The sequence below is a fragment of the Oryctolagus cuniculus genome, chromosome 3 (assembly GCF_964237555.1).
Source record: "Oryctolagus cuniculus chromosome 3, mOryCun1.1, whole genome shotgun sequence".
NCBI lineage: Eukaryota > Metazoa > Chordata > Mammalia > Lagomorpha > Leporidae > Oryctolagus > Oryctolagus cuniculus.
Genome location: NC_091434.1, coordinates 129,714,974 through 129,741,928, shown reverse-complemented (window position 1 = coordinate 129,741,928; position 26,955 = coordinate 129,714,974). Strand labels below are relative to the sequence as shown.

At 40.8% G+C, this 26,955-nt stretch overlaps 1 long non-coding RNA gene across 1 annotated transcript in view; it reads left to right on the top strand.

Moving 5' to 3' along the window:
* LOC103346421 (ras GTPase-activating protein 4B) overlaps nucleotides 1-26,955 on the top strand; it is a 121,123-nt gene that overhangs the window by 74,706 nt on the left and 19,462 nt on the right. Inside the window, exons 3-7 of the long non-coding RNA XR_011387019.1 lie at nucleotides 6,630-6,778; nucleotides 6,893-6,960; nucleotides 10,381-10,483; nucleotides 10,652-10,775; nucleotides 16,683-16,769. This is a non-coding gene — a long non-coding RNA (ras GTPase-activating protein 4B). The remainder of the gene's footprint in view (nucleotides 1-6,629; nucleotides 6,779-6,892; nucleotides 6,961-10,380; nucleotides 10,484-10,651; nucleotides 10,776-16,682; nucleotides 16,770-26,955) is intronic.

Below are 26,955 nucleotides of genomic sequence, written 5' to 3'. Positions count from 1 at the left end.
TTCCTTGTTTCTATTACCTCAGTTTTTGCGTTTGTTATTTGGCATATTGGAGATATTTGGTTTCTTCACTGTGGTGCTTTTTCTTGTTATACTATGACTCTAGATTAAGTGGACTGTCTGTTTTTGATGGAGCCTTAGAGGCTTGAGATGGGTGTGGCCTGAGAGCTCTGTTTGGTGTGCCAAAGGTGACACTCCCAGGTTAGGCGTGGTAGATCTCTCTCTCTCTTTCTTTCTTGATTCAAAAGGGAAGTAATTCCGCACAGCTGAACGAAGTTGGAGGTAGTTAGCAGGCAAATGATATACCCACAGGAGCCAGAGATTGGAAGCTCTTTCCCAAGGACCACACAGGGAATCTGTTTGGCCCTCAGAGTGGGCTCAAATTCTCCTTCAGTCTCCCACTGGGTTGCCAAAGTTACGGAATTGTAGCGTCTCTGGAGAGTACTCACGTGAATTCCGTGAGTTCTCTCCCCCACCGTCTCTTTTTTCACAGTCTCAGTTCAGTAGCACCACAAATTTACTAGGTCCTAATCTCCTGTTAATTCGCCCTGCCCAGAGTCAGGTTTTTCTGCTAGGCTCAGGGCCGGAGCAGACCTGAGGTCGCTCTGCTTATGACGTATGTCCAAGATGGGGCCTGCTCTTTGTCTTGCTCGCCCTTGAGAGGTGAGTGGAGAGAGAGAAACCCGTGTCCGTATCATTCACCTTTTTTTTCTCTCTCTCTCTCTCTTCCAGTTAGCCTGGTGAACTTCCCCCCCTCCCCCCGGGGGTTGTTCCCTCTAGTCTCCTCTCTCTGCTTGCCTGCCGGTGTCTCGGGCTATTGAGGTTCGGCTCACCTCGCGTTCCAGCACTGGTGTGTTGAGTCTGCCGCTGGTGTCCCGAACTGTGGGCTCCCACGCTCTCCACGCAGGTCCACTGTGAATCACGCATTCCGGAAGAGTTTCTTCTGCTGTTTCCTCCCCTACTCTTCCTTGAATCTGCAGTATCTCCACTTTTATTAAACTGTCTCTCCCCGGACTATCAGTGTGTTCCCTTCCTATTCCGCCATCTTGCCTCCTCCTTTTTTGATCTTTTTATCATTATCTGCTAAATTAATTTCATGGAGATCATTGTGGATTTTTCAGTTCCTTGACAGCTTTTCATGACACCTTATATTTTTCCAACACTTGCGCTAGTTTTAGCTATTAAATTAACAGGTGATGACTGTCATTTAAATTTAGTTAATTTAAAATAAAATTTTATTTTAGTAATTCATTAAATCATTCTAATCAAATAATTTAATTAATTAAAGTTTTAAAGTATGATTATACACATATCAACTTGTATCTGCAAAGTCTCCAAAGCACATTAGTGACAATGTGAGTGATTCATGGATCGCTTCTTGATCTTTTGGCTAAGATCAAATGTGAGTGATAACTACAACTGATCGAATTTAATTAGTTTTAGTCACTAATGCATCCTTACTATGTTGCTATTTCAAATATAATTTGGGGAACTAATTTGCTGGGTGTGGCAAGGCATCCCTAGTTTTTTTTGTGTGTGTGTAAAGATTTATTTATTTGAAAGGCAGAGTAACAGAGAGGCAGAGGTAGAGAGAGAGAGGAGAGAGAGAGGTCTTCCATATGCAGGTTCACTCCCTAAGTGGCTAAAATGGCCTGAGCTGCACCGATCCTACGTCAGAAGCCAGGAGCTTCCTTTAAATCTCCCACATGGGTACAAGTTCAAGTTCAGACTGCTCCATTTGCATTCCAGCTCCCTGCTCATGCATCTGGGAAAGCAGTAGAAGATGGCCCAAATGCCTGGGACCCTGTCCCTCACAAGGAAGACCCAGATGAAGGTTCTGGCTCCTGATTTTGGTCTGGCCCAAAGTAAACCAGTGGCTATAAGGTCTCATCTCTTTGTATATCCCTCTCTTTAACTCTGCCTTTCAATAAATAATACTTTAAAAGGAACTAATAAGCAAATATATATTTCCTTTTATCTAACCATACACATATTTATGATTTTCATGATCCCAATTCTTGTCTGTACATCCAAATATCTTGTAGTATTTCTTTCAAATGGGATAACTTCCTGTTATAGTGCAAGTGGTCTGATAATTGTCAGAGAAATGTTTTATATTTATCTCATATTTGAGGATAGTTCCATTGAATATGGAGTCATATACTGCAGGGTAGATTCTTTCTACAGTTTGAAGATGCCCTTACATTGTATCTGAGAAGTCAGCAATCATTCATGTATGATTGTACCTGAATAAGCCATGTATGGTTGTTTTTCTTACTGTTTTCAATATCTCTTTCTCATGGTGGGCATTTGGCATGGCCCTTGGAATACTGCTTGGGAGACCCACATCCCATGCTGGAGTATTTAAGTTTGGATCCTGGCCCTGATTTTGACTCTGGCTTTCTGCTCTAGTACACAGCCTTGAAGGCAGCAATGCCATGGCTTGGGTACTTGGGTTTTTGCCACAGAAGTGGAAAATCAAGAGGCTCCTTGCTTCCACCTGCTCAGCTCTGGCTGTTGTAGGCATTTGGAGCTTAAGCCAGTAGATGAAAAATAATCCCCCCCTCCTCCTCCTCCCTCATCTTTGAGTAAAAAATAAAAATGTGAAAGATTCACTCTTTATATAAAATTATTTTTAATTTACAAAAAGATGCATTGGTTTTTGAGATTTTTGAATTTTTGATGCCTCATCTAGTTTTCTTTGTAGCCATTCTGACTAGGGGGTCATTGAGCATTTAAAATCTATATACAGGGTTCTTTCACAAAATTTGGGAAGTTCTTAGTAATTTATTCAACCATACATTTTTTGTGTTTTTTTTTTCCTTCTGAAACTCTAGTTTCTTGTATTGAGGGTACTTTGAAAACTTATAGAAATTAGAAATTAAAGAAGCTTATTTTCATGCATTTTTTCAAATCTATGCATATAAAGGGCTTTAAAATATTAATGAAAATGTAAATTATATTCACAGCTTTCACCATTTTTCACCCTAAAATGTAATTATGTATTATTCTACTCTCCACAAATTTTCAAAATGCCTTTGAATATTAGATTGCTTTGTAAATCACTCCATGTGTTTTTGGACCTCTGCCCATTTTCCTTTTAAAGACTAGATAACAACTATTGGTTTGTTTTCTTAGTATGTTTTGGGTTGCATAAAAATACCACAGAATTAGTAGTTTAAAAAGAAAAGAAATTTGTTTCCTGTAATCTGGCAACCAGGAAATATGAAGTCAAGAGGCTGCATCTAGAGTAGGTCATCTCACCTCATCATAGCATTGCAGACAAAATTACAAGATGAGGGGCTAGTGCTGTGGCACAGTAGGTTAATCCTCTGCCTGCAGTGCTGACATCCCTTATGGATGCTAGGGCGAGTCCCGGCTGCTTCTCTTCTGATCCAGCTCTGTTCTATGGCCTGGTAAATCAGTGGAAGATGGAACAAGTTCTTGTGTCCCTGCATGCACGTGGGAGCCCTGGAAGAAGCTCCTGGCTTCTGATCATCCCGGCTCCAGCCATTGAGGCCATTTGGGGAGTGAACCAACAGATGGAAGACTCTCTCTCTCTCTCTCTCTCTCTCTCTCTCCTCACTGTCTGTAACTCTACCTCTCAATTAAATAAAATATTTTAAAAATTCTATGATGAGAGAGAGAGAGAAAAAATGAAACTCATTGCCTCAAGCCCTTTCAACAATGGTATTAATCCATTCCTAAGGACAGAAACTGTTCCATTAAGGGCTATTTTTACAATACATGATTGCAGGGGGTATGTTAAAACCATAGCATTTCTGGGGCCGGTGCTGTGGCACAGCAGGTTAAAGCTGTGGCCCCCAGCACCAGCATCCCATATGGGTACCGGTTCGAGTCATGGCTGTTCCACTTCCAATCTAGCTTTCTGCTGTGGCCTGGGCAAGCAGTAGAAGATAGCCCAAGTCCCTGGGCTCCTGCACCCTTGTAGGAGACCTGGAAGAAGCTCCAGGCTCCTGGCTTCAGATCATCTCAGCTCTGGCCATTGTGGTCATTTGGGGAGTGAACCAGCAGATGGAATACCTCTCTCTTTCTCTCTCCTTTCTCTATCTCTCTCTCTGGCTCTACCTCACTCCGTAACTCTGTCTTTCAAATAAATAAAATAAATTTAAAATAGCATTTTGAAAGCTAAAATATGGGTTATTATTTTGTCTTTTGTAACCTGTAGTTTAGTCCATGTGCATTTTTTTAACTGTATCATACAGCTCTAAAATTTCCATTGTTTGTCCAGTTGATTTTTCTACTGATAATTTTGGTATATCATCATTTGTATTTTTTTATGCCAATCTTTATGTGCCAGAAGATATTCAAGGATAGCATAAACATCTTATATTTTACTTTCAAAATCTGGGTTAACTTAAGTTTCTTTCTAGTGATTCTTTTTCCTTTTGATTGTGAATCACATTTTTCTTTCTTCACATGGATGTTGATTCTGATTTTTTTCTTGGATGTAATGAATTATGTGATAGTAATTATGAGTACTATTATATTTCTCAAATCAATTTTGTTTTATAATGCAGTCAATAGGCTAAATTCAAATTCCAAGCTCTGCATTCCTTGCAATGATAAGTAATTATTTTTTAAATATTTATTCATTTATGTAAAAGTCAGAGTTACACAGAGAGGAGACGCAGAGAGAGAAAGTCTTCCATCCTATGTTTCACTCCTCAATTGGCCACAATGGCTGTAGCTGAGCCAATCTGAAGCAAGGAGCCAGGAGTTCTTCCAGGTCTCCCACACAGGTGCAGGAGCCCAAGAATTTGGACCATCTTCTACTGCTTTCCCAGGCCATAGCAGAGAGCTGGATCAGAAGTGGAGCAGCCAGGGCATGAACTGGCACCCATATGGGATGCCAGTGCTTCAGGCAAGGGTGTTAACCTGCTGCACCACAGCACTGGGCATTATTAACTTTATTTCATTCATTTATTTTACTAGCAGAGAGACAGCAAGACAGATAACCTAACTGACAGACATAGGTTTCACATCCACAGGTTTATTATCCATGTGCCTGAAAGACCTGTGGGTGCACCAGTCCAGAGCTAGATGCTGGGAACCTAATCTAGGTCTCCCATGGGAGTGGCAAGAACCAGATTATTTGAGTCACTACCTGCTGCTTCCTATGGTGCACATTAGCAGGAAGATGGAATTGGAAGCAAAGTTCTACCATGGACCCACACATCTAAATATGGGCCACAGGTATTCCAAATGGTACCATCACCACTGCACCAAATGCCTACCTCTCATAACTTCAGTCCTTTCATGGATGTCCGCATGATGATGGTTTGTTCAGCTCCATTTTTATCTGATTTATGTAAAAAGTTTATCATTGCTTTTAGGGAAATCAAAAGAAATATGTGTAAAATATAACTATATACATACAGGTAGCAGAGTATCTAGGTTAGCATCTGGACCCAAATCTGTCAGAGTCTACAGTGTGTGTTACAGAATAGGGGGCAATCATGCTCATGTTTGTTTCTCTGTGCCTTGTATACTCCACTGATAGGTGTTTCACCTTTAGGTGAGTAGAAGAATCTGGTCATTTCTTTAATTCAGCCCTTCAAGGACTTGAATATTATTCTTCTGTACCTTCCTTGCCTTTTCCAGTCAGTTATATGATATAGATGTCCACACAGAAATAGTTAAATTGTCAAAGATTTCTTTAAAGTATGGGGCATTAAGCAAAAGAGAAAATCAGTGAAACAAAGATTGGTTTGTTGCAGAGGTCAACGAGATGGGATGATTTTTCTTAGATCAAGACCAAAACAGAAAAGATACAGTTCACGAATTAAGAAATGAAGAAGGGCATATTGCCAATAATTTTACAGAAATTCAAAAGAGTATAAAGGAATACTGTGAATCAATATATACCAAAATATTCAACAATTTAGTTGGAATACACAGATTGCTAGAAAAGTACAAATTATCACACTCTCTAGAAGAAACTAAAAATATTAGCCTAAAGCAGTCAAAAATCAAACAATAATAATAATAAATTTAATCAGTAATGTAAAACATTACCACAAAGTCCTGACCCAGATGGTTTCCTTTGTGAATTCTATCAAGCATTTAAAGAATACCAATATTTTCCAAATTCTACCAAAAAACTTGCCAACTCATTGTGTACTTAAAAAACAATGAGTTCAAATGAATTGTATTGATATCCTAAAAGTCAGTATTAGCAAGTAGCTGGATTACAAGCAGAGGAGCTGGCCTCAAAGTGGCCATCCAATATGGGATGCAGGCTCCCAACCTGTGGCTTACCCTACTGCACTACAACACTGGCCCCAACAGATTCACTTTAACATACCATGCTGATTGAGAAGAAAAAATTGCATTCTTAGCATTGAAAACTTCAGCAAGAGACATAGCAACATCACCTAAGCATTGTCACCCTGCAGGTTGTGCTGCTGGCCTCCCCTGGCCTGGAAGTAAAGGGGAGGATCATCAAACTTGCCACTCACTGTACTTTGCCCAAGGTCATGACCACAGATTCCAGAGCTGACCGCAGGGAAGCACAGGTCCCCCTGCAGCCAGTTCCAGCAGGTCCACCGACTCCACCTCCCCCTTCTCAGGACACCAAGCTTCTGAGGCACCCGGCTTCCTTTTCACAGACGGGCAGAGGCTGAACCACCCTGGCCCTTTCAACATCAGAGTCAGACTATCACTGTGACGCGAAGAGCCCGCGTGTTTACGTGATACTGCGCCGGCGCACCTGATTGGGTTATTTGCAAAGCTGGAGGGAGCATTCGACGTCACAAAGGTATAGCCAATCAGAGGAGGGCGGTGACTTGGGGTGGCGCAGTGTGGGGGTTATGAGAGAAGCCTGGGCTCTGGTCTGAAGCTACCACTTCCACATTTCTCTCTTCGCCTACAGCCCAGGCCGCTTCACCTCTGTTCACAAAAGGCATCCCGTGAGCTGGAGCTTTCAAAGACCTGCTTCAGGTGAGTCACCATTTGCTGACAGGTGACTCCTGGGCACTTGTCTTCACATTCTTGGGTCATTTTTCTATTTGGTCATTTACATTTTATATATTGATTTGAAGAGTGTGTAAAGATATTAGATAATTTAATATTTTTGACTCATTTCTGTTGTAAATATGTTTCCTAGTCTGTCTTTTGTCCACTAATATTTTCTTTTTGTTTCTTGCTGGTACTTAGCAATCCAATTGGATTTACATGTGGATCTACTGCCCAGAAGTGTTGCTATTGCTAATTATTAGTTGCATTTGTTTGCGGATTAGATTGGATTATCTTTTTTTTAACTTTTATTTAATGAATATAAATTTCCAAAGTACGGCTTATGGATTACAATGGCTTCCCCCCCCCCATATCGTCTCTCCCACCCGCATCCCTCCCCTTTCCCACTCCCTCTCCCCTTCCATTCACATGAGGATTCATTTTCGATTCTCTTTATATACAGAAGATCAGTTTAGCATACATTAAGTAAAGATTTCAACAGTTTGCTCCCACACAAACATAAAGTGAAAAATAATAGATGATTTTTAAATGATGATGAAATCAGATCAGACCTATTGTCATGTTTAATCCCAGTGAGAGTCAAGTTGGGAATTGATAATTTTTTTTTTTTACAGAAGATCAGTTTAGTATACATTAAGTAAAGCTTTCAACAGTTTGCACCCCCATAGAAACACAAAGCGAAATATACTGTTTGAGTACTCGTTATAGCATTAAGTCTCAATGTATAGCACATTAACGACAGAGATCCTACATGAGGAGTAAGTGCACAGTGACTCCTGTTGTTGACTTTACAAATTGACACTCCTGTTTATGGCATCAGTAATCTCCCTATGCACCAGTCATGAGTTTCCAAGGCTATGGAAGCCTTTTGAGTTCACCGACTCTTATCTTGTTTAGATGTAATGCCATTCACATATATTGACAATTGTATTGCAAAAAATGTGATTCTTTTATCTTACATGCCTTTGTTTCCCTGACTATAGATCTAGTACAATGTTATGAGAGGAGGCAGCCTTGTCTGGGTGGGCTTCCAAGGAAACATCTCTCAGTGCTCCTTAAGTAATTTAATGTATGCTAATTTTAGATAATTTTGATCTGGTTAAGCAAATAATTATTTTTGAATATTTTGCTAACAGTTGATTTTTATGGCTGGATGCTGAATTTTATTAAATGCTTTTAAACATTTTATCTAAATGATCATGTAATCCCTTGCATTCTTCACCTACCTGGATGATTTACATCTTTTTTTTGAGAATGTTAAATACACTTGCACTTTTTAGTGTATCTTGCTTTTCATTTATCTATTAATTTTTCATATGTGGTTTATATAATATTTTTAAAGATTAATTTATTTATCTGATAGGCAGAATTACAGAGAGGCAGAGAGAGATAAAGAGAGAGAGAGAGAGTCAGGTTTTCGTCTGCTGGTTTACTCCCCAAATGGCTGCAATGGCTGGAGCTGGGCCGATCCAAAGCCAGGAGCCTGGATCTTCTTCCAGGTCTCCCACACAGGTGCAGGGGCCCAAGGATTTGGGCCATCTTCCACTGCTTTTCCAGACCATATCAGAGAGCTGGATTGGAAGTGAAGCAGCTGGGACATGAACCTGTGCCCATATGAGATGCAGACACTGCAGGCAATGACTTTACCCACTATGCCACAGCAAGGGGCCCAGATTGATATAATATTTTGTTAGAATATTTGCATATCTTTATGAACCAGAAGCTCTTTAATTTCACTTTAATCTATATCATATTCCGAGTTGCATCATCTGTGTAATAGTGGTTTCCCAAAAGAAATTTAAAAATATTCTGCTTATTTTCTCTTGGGGCAAGTGTGGAAAACAACTGTTTTTTCTGTCCTTATAAGTTTGGAATATACCATAAGTCTGCACCTGAAATTTTTCTTGTGAAGTCATTTTCAAGTTCTTCAAAGATTGGCTCTGTTTGTTTAGTTTATAGAGTTTTTTTTTAAAGATTCATTTATTTATTTGAAAGTCAGAGTTACACAGAGAGGAGAGGCAGATAGAGGTCTTCAATCCAATGATTCACTCCCCAATTGGCTGCAATGGCTGGAGCTGCACTGATCTGAAGCCAGGAGCCAGGAGCTTCTTTTGAGTCTCCCACAAGGGTGCAGGGCCCCCAAGCATTCGGGCCATCTTCTACTGTTTTCCCAGGCCATAACAGAGAGCTGGATCAGAAGTAAGCAGCCGGGTCTTGAACCTGTGCCCATATGGGATGCCAGTGCTCCAGGCCAGGGCGTTAACCTGCTGCACCACAGCACCTGTTCTGTTGATATAGTTTTTAAATTTTATGTTATATTTGTGTTTTGGGAAACTTTTTCAAAATATAGTGGATTTCAGTGTCCATAGTAAAATTTTCACGCCTAACAATTTCATAAAGCTCTCTTAGCATCTTTGTAAGTTCTGTGAACTCTATAAAGATGATTCTATTTTAATTTCTTGAAATTGCCTATTGGCTAATTAATTTTCTTAATATTTTAAGATGTTTTTTGTGATGGCCTTTCCTTTCACTGAATGTCAAAAACTACAATTATATAAATATATCAATAATATGTTGTGGCACAGCATGTTAAGCCACTGCCCACAAGGCCAGCATTCCATATGAGTACCAGTTCCAGTCCTGGCTACTCCATTTCTGATTCAACTCCCTGCAAATGCATCTAGAAAAACATCAGAGGAGACCCAAGTAATTGGGCCCCTGCCACCCACATGGTAGACCTGGATGGAGTCCTAGGTTCCTGGCCTTGTCCTTGCCAAGCCCATGGTGGAGGTCTCTTAAGGACTAAACTTGTGGATGTCATATTCTCTCTCTCTCTCTCTCTCTATATATATATATATATACACACACACACACACATATATATATGCATATATATTTATTTATTTTGCTTCCTTTATCCTTCCTTCTCTACTGTAACTCTGCTTTGCAACTAAGTAAAATAAACCTTTTTAAAAATAATATTGGGGCATAGAAGAAGAACTGAAATAGGAACAAGAACAAAAACAGAAACGGGACTGACAGAGGAAGGAGAGGAAGGGAACAATCAATGGAGTCATACCACTGTGTCAGTTTCTGGGATGGCTCCCAGTGACTCATTTCCTGGTACTCCTGCCCCAGTGCAGTCATTTTCTACACTGACTAGGACTCACCTACGTAATCCAGCAGATATTCCAGAAATAATGGAGTGGGACTTATGAGGCCAGATCCTAAAAGACATTTAAATTTCTCCCTTGCTCTCTTTTAAATAAGTTCTTGGGAATAAGCCAGCATCCCGACTTTGGGAGTGATCAGACAGCCCTCATAGAGAAATCCACAGGGTGCATAACTGAGGCCTACTGCTAACAACCAGCACTGCTTTTCTAGGCATGCAAGTGAGTGTATTGGATGTGAATCTGCCAGCCTCAGCCATACCTTCAGATGACTGCAGCCCAGCCAACAGCCTGATGTAGCTGCTTGTGGAAACCAGGTACAGAACTATGTATGTCAACATTTCTGGATTTCTCACCCAGAGAAAAGGGCATGTTTCTTGCTTTTAAGCTATTAAATTTGGGGAAAATGGTGTACAGTAACAAATAACTGTGAATGATAGGTGAAATAAGGTCCAAAGAATTACCATTTAATTTCTTTCATTTAGTTTAACTTCTTGAAGGTTATTAGTGACCTTGAAAAGAACAGTTCAGCAGAGTATGTGACCAAAAGCCTTATTAGAGTGTGTTCAGAGGGACTGAGAGAAGAGAAAGTGGAGACAGAAACTGCAGGTAATTCTTTTTTAAAAACTTTTATTTAATGAATATAAATTTCCAAAGTACAGCTTATGAATTACAATGGCTTCCCCCCATAATATCCCTCCCACCCGCAACCCTCCCCTTTCCCACTCCCTCTCCCCTTCCATTCACATCAAGATTCATTTTCGATTCTCTTTATATACAGATAAGTTTAGCTTACATAAGTAAAGATTTCAACAGTTGGCTCACACACAGAAACATAAAGTGAAAAATACTGTTTGAGTACTAGTTATAGCATTAAATCTCAATGTATAGCACACTAAGGACAAAGATCCTACATGAGGAGTAAGTGTACAGTGACTCCTGTTGTTGACTTAACAAATTGACACTCTTGTTTATGGCATCAGTAATCACCCTAGGCTCTTGTCATGAGCTGCCAAGGCTATGGAAGCCCCCTGAGTTCAATGACTCTGATCATTTTTATACAAGGCCATGGTCAAAGTGGAAGTTCTCTGCTCCCTTCAGAGAAAGGTACCTCCTTCTTTGATGACCCGTTCTTTCCACTGGGATCTCACTCGCGGAGATCTTTCATTTAGGTTTTTTTTTTTTTCCCAGAGTGTCTTGGCTTTCCATGCCTGAAATACTCTCATGGGCTTTTCAGCCAGATCCGAATGCATTAAGGGCTGATTATGAGGCCAGAGTTCTGTTTAGGACATCTGCCATTCTATGGGTCTGCTGTGTATCTCACTTCCCATGTTGGATTGTTCTCTCCCTTTTTCATTCTATCAGCTAGTATTTGCAGACACTATTCTTGTTTCTGTGATCCATTTGGTTCTTAGTCCTATCATTATGATCAACTGTGAACAGAAATTGATCACTGGTATAGTGAGATGGCATTGGTACATGCCACCTTGATGGGATTGAATTGGAATCCCCTGGTATGTTTCTAACTCTACCGTTTGAGGTAAGTCAGCTTGAGCATGTCCCGAATTGCACATCTCTTCCCTCTCTTATTCCCACTCTTATATTTAACAGTGATCACTTTTCAGTTAAGTTTCAGCACTTAAGAAGAATTGTGTATTGATTACAGTATTCAACCAAAAGTATTAAGTAGAACAAATAAAAAAAATACTAAGAGGGATAACATATCAATTTGCTCATCAACAGTCAGGGTGAGGGCTGATCAATTCACCATTTCTCATAGTGTACATTTCACTTTAACAGGTTTCCTTTTTGGTGCTCAGTTAGTTGTCACCTATCAAGGAGAACAAGTGCTATTTGTCCCTTTGGTATTGGCTTATTTCACTCAGCATAATGTTTTCCAAATTCCTAACAGGGATCACTTTTCAGTTAAAATTTAAACACCTAACAATAATTGTGTGTTAATTACAGAGTTCAACCAATAGTACTAGAACAAAAAAATACTGAAATGGATAAAGTATTACATTGTACATCAACCGTCAGGACAAGAGCTGATCAAGTCACTGTTTCTCATAGTGTCCATTTCACTTCAACAAGTTTCCCCTTTGGTGCTCAGTTAGTTGTCACCAACACCTTACACAAAAATTCACTCAACATGGATTAAAGACTTAAATCTACGACCTGACACCTTCAAATTATTAGAGAGCATTGGAAATACCCTGTAAGATATAGGTACCGGCAATGACTTCTTGGAAAACACCCCAGAAGCACAGGCAGTCAAACCAAAATTAACATTTGGGATTGCATCAAATTGAGAAGTTTCCGTACTGCAAAAGAAACAGTCAGGAAAGTGAAGAGGCAACCGACAGAATGGGAAAATATATTTGCAAACTATGCAACTGATAAAGGGTTAATAACCAGAATCTACAAAGAAATCAAGAAACTCCACAACATCAAAACAAACAACCCACTTAAGAGATGGGCCAAGGACCTCAATAGACATTTGTCAAAAGAGGAAATCCAAATGGCCAACAGGCACATGAAAAAATGTTCAAGATCACTAGCAATCAGGGAAATGCAAATCAAAACCACAATGAGTTCCACCTGCCCCCGGTGAGAATGGCTCACATTCAGAAATCTACCAACAACAGATGCTGGAGAGGATGTGGGGAAAAAGGGACACTAACCCACTGGTGGTGGGAATGCAAACTGGTTAAGCCACTATGGAAGTCAGTCTGGAGATTCCTCAGAAACCTGAATATAACCCTACCATTCAACCCAGCCATCCCACTACTTGGAATTTACCCAAAGGAAATTAAATTGGCAAACAAACAAGCTGTCTGCACATTAATGTTTATTGCAGCTCAATTCACAATAGCTAAGACCTGGAACCAACCCAAATGCCCATCAACAGTAGACTGGATAAAGAAATTATGGGACATGTATTCTATAGAATACTATACAGCAGTCAAAAACAACGAAACTCGGTCATTTGCAACAAGATGGAGGAATTTGGAAAACATCATGCTGAGTGAATTAAGCCAGTCCCAAAGGGACAAATATCATATGTTCTCCCTGATCAGCGACAACTAACTGCAGGTAATTCTTTGGTAAGTTTTTTATGTACAAAGAAATAGAGATTTGGGACAGTAGGTGAATGGAAAAGGGTGCTCAGGTTTTGCTTTTGATTTACCAAATAATGTAGCCTGATGTATAAGCTGCTGCTGATGATTTAAGAGAGGCATAAAATACAGTTATATGTGTAAATGGCTGGTAGGTCCACTGTCCTTGAGTAAATCTAGATCAACATCAAGGAAATGACAATGAGGGGACAGACAGTTCATATTTAATAGAAGGGCAGGCAGAGTACCCACTGCTTCTATTAATGGGTAGGTGTGGTGGTGGGTGTCCTTATTCATTCTGCTTATTGAGAAGCAATGTCATCAATAAAGAGTGAGAAGGAGAGAAGGTATAGGAGATTAGAGAAGGTGTTGGAGAGTCATCCATGACAGTACCCTGGAATGTAAGTACACTTTTCCAGGGAATCACAGTAAGGATAATTTTATCAAAATCAGTACCCAGATATTCAATTTTCATAAATTCTTTTCATACAGTTTTTCTCTTTCCCTAAAATAGAATGCCACCTAATGGGTACAGAGTTTGGGGTTAGGAAGATGAAAAAATACTGGAGATGGTAGTGAAGATGGAATCGCAACAATGTGAATGTACTCACTGCCATAGAGCTTTAGACACACACAAGTGATTAAAATGGTAAATTTTATGTTACTTATTTTTTACTTCAGACACACAAAGGCATAGAGTACTGAAACATACATCCTACAGGGGAAAAGACAGTCATAAAAGTCCATATTATAGTTTTCAATTCATGTGGAGGTCCAGAATAGGAATATCTATAGATGGAGGAGGAGGAGGCTTAACCAGAACCAGGTCTCTGCTCTGGTCCTTAAGCACCTGGGACTCCAGGTAGGCTTTCTGGCATAGGAGCCCAGTTGCATTTTCAATTTTGGTAAAATTTCCATCTTAACAATTCTATGTGCTAAAAATAATATTTTTGGTGTGTGGTTGAAGTCCCCTTAGTATGTGTGCCAGAGCTGAGGGGTGGCAAGAAAGGTCCTCCAGCCCCTAGCCTGAGGAGTGAAGGAGGTGAGGAAGGGGGCCAGAAAGCTCATCAATTAAAGTGCTATGATGTTTCTAGACTCATGGGGTGATCAGGTGGCGGGGGGGGGGCACTGCTGGAAGCTGCTAATCTGGCACTGCTAGTCATGAAAAGCTGGCATAATGTGGGCCAGGATGGCAAGAGGATCCAGAAGACAGATACTGTGGTCTTAGATGCTCAGAGTCAGCTACACTGTGATCAGGACCAGGGTAGGAATGAGGTCCCCAAACACCACGAAGGCCACCAGACAAGATGCCCCGGTCCAGCTTCTTGCCTTCACACAACCTCTGTAATGAGATCTGTGCTAGACCAGCCCCTGCACTGTGGGGGACTGGCCCTATGACAGGTGCCACTACAGCTGAGGTGAGCCCTAGAGATGTGGTGAGGGGGTTTGGGAATGCAAGGCAAGCTCACAACTCTTGCTACAATAGCCAGCGGGGCAGAGACAAAGTCACACACTTGGCCCCCAAAATAGACCCCCATCAGGCATGAGTAGCTGACACAGTCATCCTGATTGATGCTTAAAAGCATCCAGCAAAGACCTCAGGGAAAGGCAGAAGTGGTTTATGTCATCAAGGCAGGTGGCACTGTTACCATAACCTGGGGTTGGAAAACTCCATTCAGACAGGCACCAGAGACAATGGAGTATCGAAAATAGTTTAATTCCAGCAGGCTCAGAGGGAATCATTTCTCAAGACTGAGCCTCGGACTCAGGTTCCTTAGAATATCTATAGATTCTTCAGTATCACACCCTAACCGTTACAGCACTGGTGTATTTAAGTTGCAGTCTATGTGGCTTAGGACCACTTATGGAGAACCTGTCTACTTAACTTGAGACCACACTTCCAATGGTCAGTTGGTCCAGTGTGTTTATAAAAAGAGATACCTGGGGCAGATTTATAGGACAGATTTATGACTGGAGTTACAGGAAGCAGAGATTAGGACATCTTCCCTCCCAAGGCAGGATAACCATGGGCAGCTGTTTCTGATGATTGCAAGTAGGCACTTTCTAAATTGGGTTGGGAGTCCCACTTTCCTTTCTTTATCTCTGGTTGCAGGCTTATTTCCTCTTCAGCACCATTGGCACAGGCTACACCAGGTAGTTGTCTACATCTACCTCATAGTGGGCACCTACAGAGCCTGCCAGGAAGTGACAGGTAGAGGTGAAGACTAAGTCATGGGCATCTTGACACTGCCCACCATTCTGGCATAGGGAACTGGGGTCAGGGTGGAAGATGACATTGATGCCTGCAGGATAGCTCAGGGCAGTGTCCTAACCACAGCATCCTGTGAGAATTTCTAGCTCTATCACATTGGGTCACTTTCTCTCTAAGCCTTGAATTCATCACTTTCAAAGAGGATAAAAATAGTACCCAGCTTCTAAATCTTTGGGGTAAATAAGATAATCCAATGTCAAGCAGTCAGCACAGGGCATGCCTAATGACAGGGCTCATGATCAGTGTGCTGTTTTTAATCTCAGAGGCACCAAAGCTTGAGGAGGAAATGAGGACAAGTCCAGCCTGGGGGCTGCTCCTCATTCAGACAGCCCTCATAGAGAAATCCACATGGTGCATAACTGAGCTATTCCATGGGAAGAGCTCTTAGGACCACTGGCCAGCTTTCTGGGAGGATGAGAGGATCTCTAGGCCCCTGAGCTTCCCCACACACCACCTCCACTACCCAAACAGTTCCACATATGTCTGTTACACCTCCAGCTGTCATAGATTTTTCCTTTTTTAAAAAAAAAAAAGCTCTTATTTAGTGAATGGATTTTTCATAGGTACAACTTTAGGAATATAGTAGTTCTTTCCCTCATCCCCACCTTCCCACTCCCACTCGCACTCCTGTCCTACCTCCTACTCCCTCTTCCATCCCCTTCATTATGGTTCATTTTTAGTTCAATTTTATATACAGAGGACCATCTCTATGTTACGTACAGATTTCAACAGTTTGCCCCCCATACACACATACAACATATAGAGTACAGTTTGAGAACTAGTTTTGTAGTTAATTCTCATAGTATAACTCATTAAGGATGGAGGTCCTACATGGGGAGTAAGTGCACGGTGACTTCTGTTGTTCCTTTAACAATTAACACTCTTACTTATGATGTCAATGCTCATCTGAGGATCTTACCATGGGCTGCCAAGGCTATGGAAGCCTTTTGTGACCACAGACTCCATCAGTATTTGGACATGGCCAGAAGCAAAGTAGAATTTCTTTCCTCCCCATAGACTGTTCTTGAAGAAATCATTGAGAATGTGCCAAGAAAGCTTAGCAAGCATGAGCTATCATCTATCTCCACCCTCTCAACAGCCCTGTCTTTCCTCACTCCATCACAGAATCCCATCCCACTAGCATTAAGGGAGTCGGCATGTACTGAACTGATGAATGGATGTATGCAGGCACCGCTGTCTCCCAGATGGCAGGTGAGTGATGAGGACAGATGGCACCACTGTCTGCAACCACAGGAGGCACTCAGCATTGTAACCACGTGGGCCCAGCACTCACTTGCCTGCTCACAGGGTGCAGCCTTGCTCACAACCATGCCTGCAGGAGCCTGATGTTGTGGGCACACAGTGGCACTCCCAACCCATCATACACACGTGCCTTCTGTTCTGGCAGGGGGCACTACAGTACAGATGTGCTCATCTGCAGAGGAGATGGGACATGTGATGTGGTCCCCTACATCTGGCTCCCAGACCCCTTTGTCTCCCAACTCCTGCCAAGTCCCTCTGGACCCAAGGCTCTGTGGATGTGGCTCATACTTGAAGCCCCACCCCAGGGTGGGCTTGGGGTTCTGGGGGGAAACAACACTGAATTTGGAGACTCCTGGCCAACTGTCTCACACAAACTGCCCCTGTGCAAGTTGTAGCTCTTTTGTGGGCCTTGGTTTCCTCATCTGTAAAATGAGCTTAATGTGAGCAACTGCCTTTCCTGCCCTCCAGCAATATACTGAAGATCAATTTGGACAACAGGTAGATACAACACTTACAAATGAGTAAATATCATGTATGTGAAGGTTTGTACAGAACACAATAGGTGCTTAATAAGTACGAATGTGTCTTCTCTGGAGACACGCAGGGTCCCCAGCCACCAGCTCCCTTCCTACCTTTGTCACTGAACTTGCCTGCCCAGCCACTGTGGCAGATGCACTTCCAGGCCTAGCAGCCAGATGTAGTGCTCATGGTGCTCACAGGGCGCAGTCCTGGTCACACCTGACAGGAAAAGCATAAATTCAGGACTTTTGGTGGGAGATGTGAGGATAGGAAGGCAACTTCTAGAAACCAGGAGGCATTTGATTGCCCTGAAGAGAAAGCAGACTTGTCCCAATAGGTGAAGGGCTGTGCATTGTCACAGGACACATCCATGGGATCAGACCATCAGACACTAGCATTTGAGTCCTGGTTCTGTAATGTAACCCTTCTGAGCCTTCACGTTCTTGTCTGTAAGCTGAGAATACCCCTGGCAGAGTTGTGTTGAGAGGAAAAGATGATGTCTGCAAATGCCTTCAGTACCATTCCTGGCATGTCCAAGGCACAAGCATTTAACGAAGCTGCCCTTGAAAAATCTTCAGGATTATCTTCCCATCCCAATTCCAGGGCAGACCTCTGACCTGTTTCCCTAAAGCCTTCCAAGGATGTATGATGAGGTCTCCAAAAAGGTCATGATAAATGTGTATTATGAACAATTTCTGCATGGTTTTGAAAACATTTTGCACAAATTTCTCATTTAATTCCATTTTAATTAACCTTTTCATGTCCTTTCATTGCCTCAAACACCTGCCCTGTCATCTTCCTTAAGTGCAGAGCTCCCTCCTGGTACAGAATCTGCCCAGCCCCCATCCTAGGGAGTCAATGAATCATGAAGAGACCCTTGATAGAGCCTGTTTCATCAGAAGGGCTTCTCAGCAGCACTCTACACCCCAGCCTCTTGCCCAGGCTAAACTATTTCTTTTCTCTCTTTCCTTTCTCTCCCCTTTGTTCATGGTGCCTGATCCCACTCCTGTCAAGCTTCAGATCTCTCTTGCCAAGTAACCTGAGGAGCAATGTTTCAGACTCCCTGATTCAGACTTGGGAGAGTAAAGTGAAGGAAGCAAAAGAGGCAGAGGGGAATGGAGTGATGGGGAGGAGTCTGGACAGTTTGTTACTATCCTGGTACCACAGGAGTGATAAGGAGTGAAGAACGGAGTCTCAGGCACTATGTCCTGGGCTTGACCTGGTTATGCATGTACAGGGCTGGGGAATGGGGAACAAAGGGTTTGGGGGCAAGTGCTCAGGACAGGTACCTGCAGGAGCCATGGAGCAGCTGCAGTGGCCCAGGTCACAGTGAGAGATGAGGTGAATAGCTGCAAGAGATTGATGTCAGAGAGAAAAGTCTGGCTCATGGTACAACTCACTAGGATGTGGGGCTCTGGAAAGTGTTTGGGGTTCCAGGCAGTGGGTAGACCCAGCTCTGGGGCAAGGCCTTTATTTTCTTTGCTTTTACCATTCCCACTCTGACTCCTTTCATTAATGACACTTTATATACAGAGATGATCTAACACAATCTAAAAGCAAGCATGAACTGATAGAATTTTGCAGAGGCTGGTGTTATGGCATAGTGGGTAAAGCTGCCCACCTGTGAATACCTGTGTTCCCATAGAGGCATGGGATCAAGACCCAGCTAATTCACTGCTGATCCAGCTCCTTGCTAATGACTCTTGGAGAAGCAGAGGAAGATGGCCCAAGAGCTTGGGCCACTGAACCCACATGGGAGACTCAGAAGAAGCTCTGGGCTCCTGCCTTTGGCTTGTCCAAGCTCTGGCCTTTGTGGCCATTTGGAGAGTAATTCAGCATTTGGAAGATCTCCCTCTCTCTCTCTCCCTCTCTCTGTAACTCTGCCTTGAAACAAGTAAAAAAGTCTTATTTTAAAGGATAATTAAGCAAGATTACTGGGTACAAGATCAACATAAACAATCATGTGTGTTACTATGTACCCATAAAAATAGGGAACATATTAAAGGACAATGTTCAGACTAGAAAATGAGTATCTGTTAGAGAAATGAGACAAAGATTGATTTATGTAATATCTTCAAATATTCTTCAAATGATGCTCAACAAACGATCTAACAGGAGCATAAGCCAAGAATACAAAGAAAAGACCCAGAACCTAGTAAATATTCAGTAAATCATAACTCACATGAAGATTATTGCAAGATAGCACGTTTCAAGGTTCGAACAGGATCATGGAGAAGGAAGAGAGATCCCAGGAGATGGGATCATCAGGGAGGCGACAGCGGCCCCTGCAGTTAGGAAGGTGAAGCGGCAAAAGACGAGGCAGCTTCAGACCCAAGGCCCAGCCTTTCCTTGCACTCCCTGCATCCAGCACCATCTCAAGAGACCGCCCTCCTGCTAAGGGTGATTCTGATTGGATGCGGCTTCTTTGATGTGCGTGCTCAGGGTCTGTCTGAAGGAACTGTCTAATCAGGGAAGCACTGCAGCAGGGCGCGGGGTTTTGTTTTATGGTGCTGCAGTATTTGGCTTCTTGGTTCTCCTCCTGAGAGGGGCTCCAGGTGGCTCAGCTGGTGGTGCTACTGTTTGTGTTTCCCGCACCGCGGGAGCCCTGAGGAGGACGCTATGACCCTGGTGTGCAGTGGGCCGGCCGTGGGGACCTCTCGGGGTGGTGTGCATTCCAGCCTGCAGCGACTTTGAACCCTGGGGCATCAGCTTTCCAATCTCTGTGTGGTGAGGATGGCAGAGCTCTCAGGGAGAACTTGAACTTTCTGTATGACCCGATTTCCTTGAGTGAGGCAGCAGATCTCAAGCGGTCCTCTAGGCATACGGGTCTGGGTCAGTTTTCTTGTTGCTAATCGCATGACAGTACAGGCTTGGCGCATGAGAAGGAAGTGGCATTATCGGTGCAAGGTCGAGGGGCAGGGTTTGGTGGTGGTCTTCTTGTTGGCAGAGGCCTGGGGTGGCACAGAGACCAGTGGACAGACAGAAGGGGTACAGAGGGGGCCAATCCAAAGTGGTCTATGTAGCGGCCCCTAGGGATAAGCCATTAATCCATGAACACATGAACGGGTTTATCCTGATCACTTCCTGTAGGGCCCCACCTGTTCTCACTGCTGAATTTCTCATCACTGGATTAACCGTGCCCATGAGTTACAGAGGGGATAAACCATGTTTAATAGCATGAAGGCTGGCAGGAGGTCCCTAAATGTCCAGATCTCCTCCCACCTAGTTTTGAGATTTAGCCCTTCCGCCTCTCATGTGGAAGAAGGCACCCTTTCTTAGGGCTTTCAAGGAAAGAAGGAAAGAACTTCAAGCTTTCCTTCCTACCAGGATTACCTATTATTTTCATTGCTTGCAAGCTCATCAGATTTTCCTGAATCATGAACATGCATATTGCTAGGGTATTAACAAGAAAATCTTACAAGTTGTCACGTGACATGCTAGAAAGCACCTGTGTGTGTTAAATGTCTCTCATGTACTTCTGGTGTCATGTAAAGGATTTTGTGCCTCAAAAAATGTTCCCAAGGTCATATGTTTATATACTTTTTAAAAAAACAATTCATAGTGAACAGCATTTCATTATTTTCAGTTCAGGAGAGCCAAAGAGTTAATCTTGTAGTTTTTTTTTTTTTTAATAACAAGCTAAGAAAAACCCCATACTACATACAATATACAAATGAACTATACTATTAGATAAGAAATTAAATGTTACATTTTTATGAAGAGAAATGCCTAGTGATAAAAACAAATTTTAAGTTGATCGAGTTAGAGAATTTCACTTTTGGAAGGGAACTTGCAACATCAGCCAGTTTCATTCAAATTATATACTTTTTCACTTTTAAGCAATTTCTGGTGTTATTAAAATTTCTTCACTAAACATACACATTAATAGAATTATCTTAAAATACATTATTAGTTACTTAAATGCATTAATATAACACATCTGAAAATAAGTCTTACTACCTGATATTGAATATAGTTATCAGAAATATTAAGATGTTGTCACAAATTTAAAAAAAATTGTTTTGTCTCTGAAGTGATTTTTCAGCAATAATGAATAATGGAAATCCATAAGAGATGTTGGGATAACATTTGCCTCATGGGCAATTCATAGACATATGGTTATTTATCTCTGCTTGTAGGCTTAATTTTGAAGTTATCATTTTTATGGCAATTGTGGTAATACAAATGACCACAAACCAAATAATAAAATAATTGCAATTCCTATACTTTGAGAAAACTGATGGCTTCTCTGTTAATGTACCAAACAGAATTTTTCCATGCTAATTCACTAGAAACATTTCAAAAATATTTCTTTCATTTGGGGGGGAGTAAAGTAATGAAAAAATCAAACTTTCGGGAAATTAAAGTATTTGCATTTAATTTGTTCATTTTTTCTGTCTCATCACCATAGTAGTTATTTAGTTGGATGGAAAAAAAGTAGATTCAGAATGTTTCCATTTGTTGGCCACTAACAACAAAGTAGGGGCATTGAAACATCATTAGCCCAATAAAACAAGATTTCAGTGGTGGGGAAATCAGGGCTCTTTCTGAATTTGGTTAGGGAAATGTATTCTCTCATTTTATGTGGAGCTGTCCACTTTTGGTATTTTTTAATTTAATGTACATTTTACAATTTCAGGAGAACTCAGCACTAGGTGTGTCTACCTTATTTTTAAGGAAAATCTGACTAATTTTTAAGAATGGGACATCAATATTGTTTCCTTTTCTCAGTTTTGAATAGAGTGTGTCACCCCTTGAAAACCACCTCACCAGTGTGCTTTTTGTTTAATTTTGTTTTTTAAGTGCAAACTTGAAATTTTTGCTTATAAAACAGTGACCTTTATGTTTTTCCATAAGATTGACAGAACTTTACCCATTTATCTTCATTATATGACAGTGTGTCTATTCAATAAAATTAACAAATGCATAAAAAGTGCAAACAATCAGTAGGGTATGCTTGCTGGGTTTAATTTATGATGATGTGGCCGGCGCCGCGGCTCACTAGGCTAATCCTCCGCCTAGCGGTGCCAGCACACCGGGTTCTAGTCCCGGTCGGGGCGCCGGATTCTGTCCCGGTTGCCCCTCTTCCAGGCCAGCTCTCTGCTGTGGCCAGGGAGTGCAGTGGAGGATGGCCCAGGTGCTTGGGCCCTGCACCCCATGGGAGACCAGGAAAAGCACCTGGCTCCTGGCTCTTGCCATCGGATCAGCGCGGTGCGCCAGGCGCGGCGGCCATTGGAGGGTGAACCAACGGCAAAAGGAAGACCTTTCTCTCTGTCTCTCTCTTTCACTGTCCACTCTGCCTGTAAAAAAAAAAAAATTTTTTTTTTGATTTTTTATTTTTTTTAAGAGTTTTAAAAAAACATTTTTAATGATTTCTTGATTTCTTTTTTTTTAAACTTTTATTTAATGCATATAAATTTCCAAAGTACGACTTATGGATTACAAAAATTTATGATGATGTGTTGATCATCTCCGTCAGGTACTCTGCTAGGCATGTTTATTGGAAAATATAATTTCATTTCTCAAAAAGTTAAGCAAGTTGAAACGCTTTTGCAATTTTGAAGGCATCTTCTGATAACTTTCTGAAACATTTCTTAGTGTCAAAATCAGGAAACCAATAATCTGTTTGACTTGAAGCTATTAGGTTCCTGTGGTACTAGGAAGAAAATTATTTAGTGCCTTTCAGCTTGTGAAATGATGATTGATAGGTCTGTTTTTTTGAAAAAGAAAGGTGGGGAGGAAGTGCACGCATTAACTGTAAGGTTGTATCTAGTTCACAGGGGAGGTAGTCATTTCAATCTTTGGAATTAATTCTAGAATTTAATGATAACTTTAAGTTCACATAGAGGTAGTTAGTAAGAAATTTATTTACCTTATTATATAAACACGAAACTGTTTTAAAACCTTCTTTCCTAGACAAGATGCTCATTTTAATACAAAATACAAAATACAATTTTTAGTACAAAATACAAAATACAGTGTCTCCTTTTAGAAGCTTCCTACAAGTGAAAGTGGATTTGTGCATTTTATATGACATTTGCTTGTGTCATGTTTCTTTATGTACTTTTCCAAAGTACTTATGTACTTTTCTAGATTTACTTGCATGGACTTGCAACTCTGCCAATTGAGATAACTAAAATGGTCATAGTGTTTCAGAAGAGGAAATGTACTTAATTTTTTATTTATTAAAGTATGAAAGGCTTCTTCATAAATGCACTGAATTAAATGCTAGAAATTTCTTGTTAAAAATAAAGTATTAAGTAAACAAGAATTGAATGTAATGAACTTAGCACAGTGCCTGCAACAGCTCTCAGTGCATTGTATTCTTTTTCTTTTTCCACTTTTATTTAAGGTATACAAGTGTCATGTATTTCATATATACAGATTTAGCAACATAATAATACTTCCCACTCAACTCTCCCTCCTCCCCCATGCTCCCTCCCTTCTTCCTCCTCCCTCTGCTATTCCCACTCTTAATTTTTACAAAATCTATTGTCAGTTTATTTATACTCATAAGATGAACCCTAAGCTAAGTAAGGGTTCAAAAGATAGTTTGTAGAAAAAATACTGTTCCTCAACAGTAGCGACAAGAGCTGTAAATGATTATTGAAACTCAAAATATCAACTTCACTGCTATACATTACATTGTAGGTACTCTATTAGTTACCACAGAGCAGCTCCTGTGAATCCTGCAACTGCGGGAGCTCTGGAGCTCTACTTGCTTGTTCTGTATGATATAGAGAAATTCCCATGACCTCTTATGGCAAGTAACCAGTAGCATCTCATTCACAATTCCAGACCAGACTGGGGCCAGTGCTGTGGCGTAGCATGTAAACCAGAGTACCAGACCTAAGGATACCTCTTCTGAAACTCTTACCACATGGTGCTGGAAAGCATGACAGTGCATCATTTTTGCATGCCTTGTAGGCACAAAGAAAAGTTCTCTCCACTATCTGAAGCTCTATGATTGTTGCTGCTGGTGTTATAAACCCTGGAATAACACTCATCTGTGGGAGTTAGACAGTCCTGACTATATTCCTATGCTTCAGGCTGGAATTCAATCCCTGGAATAATTGGCAGTCAACCTGAGAGACCTGGATAAGGACCCCACTGTATCCTGTATCTCCAGGGCTGTCACTCTGTGTACTGTATTTCAGAGTCATGTAAATACACCTAGACCCTAGGGTATGGAGCCTTTGAGCATTCCAGTGCTCCAGACCCAGACCTGCTGGTATACAACCCTCAGCATAAACTGTATTCACCCTGTAGGCCTAGGGGAATGTCTCCTTAACATTTCCCAAACTTGGGACTTGAGCTCATGATGCTAAATTTCTGGGTATTAGTCAGGCTAACATCAGGACCTGGGGAATGTCTTATCAACATTGTATAGTTAAAGGGCCATAAGTTTTGCTCCCACAAGCACCAGAAATACTCATATTTGCCTGATAGAAAAAGATAGCATAACCAGAAATGTGGATACAGATATCACAAACCCAAGTATGACTGACAACTCTCTAGGAACTAAGGACCTATGGAAGCTCATGCCATTTCAAAGTCTTACTATAACATTCACAAAAGGCTGAAGAACAGACCTGCGGTGTATGTAGACAATGCTGACACTGATTACTGCTGAAGAAATCAAGTCTCAAAAAACTTCAAAAGATTTAAATCATACCATGTACCTTCTCATACTGAAATCAAAGTAGTCATCAATAATAAAAAGTAAGAAGGGCAATAGAAAATTCATAGGTACATGAAAATTATATAACATGAGACTGAATTACCAACATATCATTTGAAAAATTTAAAAAGAGGTCAGACAATTTTTTAAATTAATATGAAAACATGACATCAAATCATAGAATGTAGCAAAAGCAGTATTAAGAGGAAATTTTATAGTGGCAAATATTTACATTAAAATTCAAAAGATCTTAAATAAATTATCTAATGATGCATTTGAAAAACCCAGAAAAAGAAAAATAAACCACAAGCAAAAATAGTAGTGCACAAGAAATAAGAAATATAAGAACAGTCATAAGTGAAGTTGAAACTAAATAATATTAGAGATACAAAACAAATAGCTGGTTCTTTAAGAAGATAAAAAAACCAGAAAAGCCTTTATCCAGAGTAACCAAAGAAAGAAGAAAAAACTTTAATAAATAAAATTAGAGAAGAAAAGTAAAAATTACAATTGATACCACATAATATGATGGGTCATGAAAAGCTGATATGAACAACTGTGTGTTAACAAATTGAAAATCCTCAAAGAAATGGATAAATTCCTGAATATGTATAACATATCAAGATTAAACAAGGAAGATACAGAAAATATAAACAGGCCATAGCAAGGAATACTACTGAAGTAGTTATTAAAAGTTTTGCATCAAAGAAAGCCCTAAATTCTACAAAACATTTAAAAGGGAATAACTCTAATATTTTTTTAAAATTATTGCAAAATATTTTAAAGTGTACAAAACTGTAGAGAGCCAGCAGTGTACAGAAGGGGGTAAAACCATCAACATTTGTGGATTACATGATGTACCTGGATGAAAACTAAGCACTAAGCCAAAAAGCTGTTAGAACTTATAAATCAGTTCAATGAAATCAGTTACAATGTGAACAAACCAAAACCGGTGGATTTTTATGTGCCAACTAGGCCAGGCCAGAGCCAGAAACCAGGAGTTTCTTCTGGTCTCCCATATGGGTTCAGGGGCTCAAGAACATGGGACATCTTCCACAGCTTTCCCAGGCTATTAGCAGGAAGCTGGATCATAAGTGGAGGTACCAGGACTCAAACCGGTGCCCATATGGAATGCTGGTTTTGCAGGCAGTAGCTTTACAGGCTATGCCACAATGCCAAGCCCTCTATTGATCATATACCTAGTAATCTGTGTCATTCCAATTTTTAATCAGGTCAAGGCATCATAGTACCTGATTCAAAGCATACTACAAAGTTTCTGTACCAGTACCATGTTGTTTTGATAACAACTGCCCTGTAGTATGTCCTGAAATCTGGTATTGTGATGCCTCCAGCTTTGTTTTTGTTGTACAAGATTGCTATAGCTATTTGAGGTCTCCTATGTCTCCATATAAATTTCAGCATCATATTTCCAGATCTGAGAAGAAGGTCTTCGGTACCTTGATTGGAATTGCATTGAATGTATAAATTGCTTTTGGGAGAATGAACATTGTGATGATATTGATTCTTCCAATCCATGAGCATGGAAGATTTTTCCATTTTTTGGTATCCTCTTCTATTTCTTTCTTTAAGATTTTGTAATTTTCATCATAGAGATCTTTAACGTCCTTGGTTAAGTTTATTCCAAGGTATTTGATTGTTTTTGTAGCTATTGTGAATGGGATTGATCTTAGAAGTTCTTCCTCAGCCATGGCATTGCCTTGTGTATACAAAGGCTGTTGATTTTTGTGCATTGATTTTATATCCTGTACTTTGCCAAACTCTTCTATGAGTTCCAATAATCTCTTAGTAGAGTTCTTTGGGTCCCCTAAATAAAGAATCATATCATCTGCAAAGAGGGATAGTTTGAGTTCTTCCTTCCCAATTTGTATCCCTTTAATTTCTTTTTCTTGCCTAATAGCTCTGGCTAAAATTTCC